A 6,308-nucleotide genomic window follows, 5' to 3' on the forward strand; every position below is an offset into this window, starting at 1 on the left:
TATTCAGGTTGCTGTTGACAAAGCGCTTTATTCTATGTTGTTACTTATTTATGGTTTATTTTTTAAGGGCAAGTATATTACATGAACCACATTACACACCAGAGTATTTTTAATCTTAGCTAGTTTGCCATGCCCATTCCTAGTCGGGCTTTTAAAACACAAACAGAGACATAATAAAGTTCAGTAAATCATAACTTTAAATACTTCTGCAATACTGGCAGTTGAAATGTTAATTTAACACTTTTCAAAACAGATTTCCTCAGTAATATGTGAGGAACTGTGCACACTATTGTGTCCTGATTACCTAACTCTTCGCTGTGCACCAAAATTAAATCCCCCAATAAAAACCTGTAGATTTAAAGATTTTAAAAAAAGCTATATAATACTGAAACCTATGAACCATGATGTGATGACAGTAATTTTCTCCAATATTAATTATTTTATTTGCACTCAAACTTAAGGATATTTACCATAATATACTGGCATGACTTGGAAAATACCTCAGTGTGCAGGTTTACTCTACAGGAAAGCTACAGGACCCTGTGTTAGCCCAAACAGTCAACATTGCAGACATATACTCTGCAAAGTCTGTACATGTGTTTAATAACAGGAATTCTAAAAAAAAAAAAAAAATGAGTAAGAAAAGTAACAACAAATAATATATTTTTCTTTTTAATTCAAGCACCATTATTCTTTTAAATAGAGGTCTCTATCAAACAGTCAAGGTTTCCCTTTATAGTATAACTCTGAATTGATAACCAGATCAGTAACAGTCAAATAAAATTTTTGGACACCTAAAATTTCTCAGCAAAAGCCATAAACCTTCTTTAAATGTATCTTAGTTCAACAGAGCAGCATGTTTTGGGGCATTAGATCCCCTTTACTTCAAGGGGTGTCCTGCCAACCTTTGCTGGTGTGCATGCAGGAACGTATTGCACTTCTTGGATTTCCACCTCGACACACCCTTTGGACAGAGGTCACACCATTCCAGCCTTTCACAGTGAAGCAGCAGATGTCCACACCTGTCCTAACACGCATCTAGTTGTGTTGTTGCTGTGAATATCCTGGGATGTAGCCTTCCTTTTGAAACAACACATGTGGTGGAGAATATGATTACATTTATCCAGCTTAAAATGCTGGCATGTTGACTTGCTTAAAATTGTGAGCAACTGCCAAGCAAAACCTGGATTGGTGTCTCATTCAATAAGACACAGATGAGCCAGCAATCTGAGATGCACAGGACGAGGATGTATCTAAGCAAGGCAAGGCAAGGCAAGTTTATTTATATAGCACGATTCAACAACAAGGTGATTCAAAGTGCTTTACAGAGACATTAAAGAACAAAAACAAATAAAAAGCATGATTTAAAGTTGATTAAAAAAACTGTAGATAAAATCAGAACAGTTGATCAGCTGAAACACTCAGTTTATTTAAATCCAGGTTGAAGACTCACCTGTTCTCAGCTGCATTTGAATAAAGCACCAAATCCACACTTTAAGCTTAAATTTCAAAACTTACATTTAACTACTGATTTTATCTACTGTTCTGATTTTATCTGTTTTGATTTTATATACTGTTGTTTGTTTGTTTGTTTGTTTGTTTGTTTGTTTGTTAATTAGTTAGTTAGTTTATTTGCTTGTTTTAATCAATTTTAAATCATGCTTTTTATTTGTTCTTGTTTCTAATGTCTCTGTAAAGCACTTTGAATCACCTTGTTGTTGAATTGTGCTATACAAATAAACTTGCCTTGCCTTGCCTTGCCTTGATAAAATCAGTAGTTAAAATGTAAGTTTTGAAATGTAGCTTAACAGTGTGGATTTGGTGTTTTATTGAAATGCAGCTGAGAATAGGAGAGTCTTCAACCTGGATTTAAATAAACTGAGTGTTTCAGTTGATCTGAGGCTTTCTGGGAGTTTGTTCCAGATATAAGGAGCATAAAAGCTGAATGCAGCTTCTCCGTGTCTGGTTCTGACTCTGGGAACTGATAAAAGACCGGATCCAGATGACCTGAGGGATCTGGAAGGTTCATACTGGGTCAGGAGGTCACTGATGTATTTTGGTCCTAAACCATTCAGAGCTTTATAGACCAGCATCAGAACTTTAAAGTCTATCCTCTGACGGACAGGCAGCCAGTGTAAAGACCTCAGAGCTGGACTGATGTGGTCCACTTTTTTGGTCTTAGTGAGGACCCGAGCAGCAGAGTTCTGAATGAGCTGTAGATGTCTGACTGATTTTTTAGGTAGACTTGTAAAGATCCTATTAGAGTAATCAAGCCTACTAAAGATGAATGCATGGACTAGTTTTTCCAGGTCCTGTTGAGACATCAGGGCCCGTATCCCTAAAGAATCTTTGTGCAAAAAGTGGCTCCTAGCGGCCAAATTCTAAGAAAATTCTCAGAGTCATGACGTTTTCTTAGAATTTCCCCTAAAAGTGGCACGACAATCCCAGTTAATATAAAAGCTATTCCTCAAGATTCCTAGCGCTTAAAAGGGCTCCTAAGGCGAGATCTGCTAAGAGCAGGGAAGAGGACTTTTAGTGGCTTAGGAGTTCCCCTAAGCAGCTGCACAAAATGGCCAACAGAAGAGGCAGGAGAGATGTCCTGCAAACACTGGATGACTGGGAATTATTGAGACGCTACAGATTGGATCGTGCAGGAATCATGTTTGTGGTGGATCTCCTTAGAGATGCAATTACTTCACCAACTCGACGCCACAACGCTATTACACCGGAGACGAAAGTAATCACAACCCTGAGGTATTTGGCAACTGGGAAAATGCAACAATGCAGCAGTGATGACTTGGGTCTGTCCCAATCCTCTGTCAGCAGAGTCATCACCCAAACACTGACAGCTTTGTCACAACCTAATATTGTGACACAATTTGTTTCATTCCCGCTGGATGCCCGCACTTTACACACACATAAAAGGGCATTTATGGACATTGCAGGATTCCCTGGCGTTGTGGGTGTAATTGATGGAACACATGTGAGAATAATTGCGCCATCAGAGGACGAGGCTGTCTTTGTTAACAGGAGGAATTTCCACAGCATCAATGTGCAAATAGTCTTCAATGCGGCCTGTAAGATTTTGGACATTGTGGCTAAACGGCCAGGCTCCACACATGATGCGAGAATGCTCTCCGAGAGTGGCATCAGACAGCTTTTTGAGAGACGCTATGTGCCAGCTAATTGCCACTTGTTAGGGGACAGTGGCTACCCATGCAAACCATGGCTCCTTACACCTTACCTCCAGCCATGCCAAGGGCCCCAACTAAACTATAACAGGTAAGCCAAACAATACAAAAATCATGGAAATGAAATGCAAGCAATATGTTAGAGCATCCAAGTAGTGCAATATTTCCATCAAATAATTAAAGGTCTCTGTATTCTATTGTAGGGCCCACAAGACAACAAGAGCGGTGGTGGAGCATGGCATAGGCCAGCTTAAGAGGCGCTTTCATGTTCTCCACGGAGAGGTGCGGCTGAGGCCTGAAAAAGTCAGCAAAGTCATCATAGCCTGTGCAATATTACACAATATTTGCAAGGTTAGACAGATTGCAGAACCTCTGGAGGATGGCGATGAGGATGAGGACAACGATGAGGATGGTGGTGAAGAAGATATTTACATTCCACAGGGGAACCTAGCCCAGAGTGGACTGCCTTACAGGGCAAACTTCACAAATTTACATTTCAGGCAAGCTGTAGCCCCATGTCTTTTGAGAACTTGTGATGGTATTAAGAACTACCACAGTTTTACTGCACATCACCTGCAATTGTTAAATGCAAGACACAGAACACAATCTGTAAATGGTTTATTTTTTAGGTGTTCAATTTTAAGGTGGTAGTACTCCTCCTGAAGGGAAAGGACTTCTTTTTGTTTTTCAAACACATCAATTGTGAGTTGCAATCTGCTCTCCTGCAGGGGTGCTGACGGAGCAGGTGCTGCAGATGGGAATGGTGTTTGATCCGCTGGGCTATCCTGATATTGTGTCCCAGGCGCGCCTCTTGCCTTGGCTAGTGACAGTTGGGCCAAATTTTCCTCGTAACATACCTTTATGTTCGTTCACCAACTGGGCCAGCAACAAACCTTGCTCCTCAGTCCAGTTCGGCTTGCGAGTCCTTTTTTTTCCCTCCATTTTCTGTGTTTGTAGGATATTTGTTAACAAGCCTTTATAAATAGACCAGCCAGCAATCACAGACATTGATAAAAACTGAGCCGTGTTACCCTCGTTAAGACCACACTGGACTTGTAACGTTGTGATTTCCACTTCATTAAGGACAGCCCCTTGAGATAGGCCATCTTGTTTTCAATGGGGTCCATATGGGAGTGAAAGTACAAAATATGCCAGCTAGGATATTAATATGAGCAAATAAGACACGAATCATTATTTGAACAGGGTGTAATGAGTTTAAGTTTTCACATATTTTAGATTCTAATGTTAGGCTATAACCCCTACAGCTTACTATTCATTTTCCAGATATTTTCTTGAATGTGAAATATTATTTACAATTACAGTCAGCATAAGATTAGAGTGTATAATTATGTTTATTGATTTGAGGGTACATCCTTTGCTCATTATCACCAAAAGCTCATTTCCATCAAACTTGTAGGATCAACCAATCACGGCTTTTGAAATGATGACTCATACCTAGCAACGGGGTCAACCACACCTCCTCACTAAGATAGGATTTCCCAACCATTCCTTGCTCAGAGTTCAATGAAAATGTTCTGGAATCACTTCGAAGCTAAAACTCCTGGCAAGGAATTTTTAGGTTAAGTTAGGAGCTCTCTGAGAGGATTCTCAGAATCTTTAGGGATACGGGCCCATATCTTTTGTCCTTGAAATATTTTTTGTTTTGTGCACTTTATGTTCAATATATTTATTTTGTTGTGCCTGAAATGAATGAATGAATGAATGAATGAATGAATGAATATTAAGCTTTTTTTGAAAGCAGGGGAAAGTGCCATCGCCTTGACCTTGCTGTTGTCAAGACTGACGACCTGTCCAGGGTGAACCCCACCTCTCATCTCATGGTATCTGGGATGGACTCCATCAGCCATGACGGCTTGTGTAAAATCTGGTTATAGCTTATTGAATTCAGCTGTGTAACTCTACAAAGAGCAGAGATTGAAAAAGTCAGAGTTTTTGTTTTAATCAGCCGGCGAGCACTGTGAGGGTCATGTTTTTTGACTTTTCCAGTGCTTTCAACACCATCAGGCCGACCCTCCTGGGTGATAAGTTAGCAGCGATGCAGGTGGATGCTTCTCTGGTGTCCTGGATTGTTGATTACCTAACAGGAAGACCACAATATGTACGTTTCCCACAGTGTGTGTCTGACAAGGTGATCAGCAACACAGGGGCACCACAGGGGACTGTCCTCTCCCCCTTCCTCTTCACCCTCTACACCACAGACTTCAGCCACTGCACAGAGACCTGCCATCTTCAGAAGTTTTCTGATGACTCTGCAGTGGTTGGATGCATCAACAGGGATGATGAGACAGCGTACCGGGCTGTGGTCGACTCCTTTGTCACGTGGTGTGAGCAGAATCATCTGCAGCTCAACGTGGCAAAGACCAAGGAACTGATTGTGGACTTCAGGAAGACCAGGAAACACTTGACCCCTGTTTCAATCCAGGGGGTCAGTGTTGACATTGTGGAGGACTATAAATACCTTGGAGTATACATTGACAATAAACTGGACTGGGCTAAAAACACCACAGCACTTTACAGGAAGGGCCAGAGTCGTCTCTATTTTTTGAGGCGACTGAGGTCCTTCAACATCTGCCAGAAAATGCTCAGGATTTTCTATGAGTCTGTTGTGGCCAGTGCGATCCTGTATGCTGTTGCATGCTGGGGGAGCAGGCTGAGGGTCGCAGATGCCAACAGACTCAATAAACTGATCCGTAAGGCCAGCAATGTTGTGGGGATGGAGCTGGACTCCCTCAAGGTGGTGTTGGAGAGGCGGATGCTATCCAAGATAAAGACAATGTTGGATAACACCTCCCACCCACTCCATGACATGCTGGTCAGTCACAGGAGCTCATTCAGTGAGAGACTGAGATTACCGAAAAGCACCACTGAACGACACAGGAAATCTTTCCTGCCTGTGGCCATCTCCCTGTACAACGCATCCACTTAACACACTGTTTGCTGCTATAACTACACATGTTTCTTTTTCAGCTATTTATTTATGAGTGACTTATGTATGTATGTATGTATATATATGTATATATTGTACTATTCTTAGTTAGTGTATTGTCTGTCTTGTCTTAATGTTGGTTTATAATGGAGCACTGTAACAAAAAATAA

The sequence above is a fragment of the Aulonocara stuartgranti genome (genome assembly GCF_965226115.1).
Source record: "Aulonocara stuartgranti genome assembly, chromosome: 14".
Lineage (NCBI taxonomy): Eukaryota > Metazoa > Chordata > Actinopteri > Cichliformes > Cichlidae > Aulonocara > Aulonocara stuartgranti.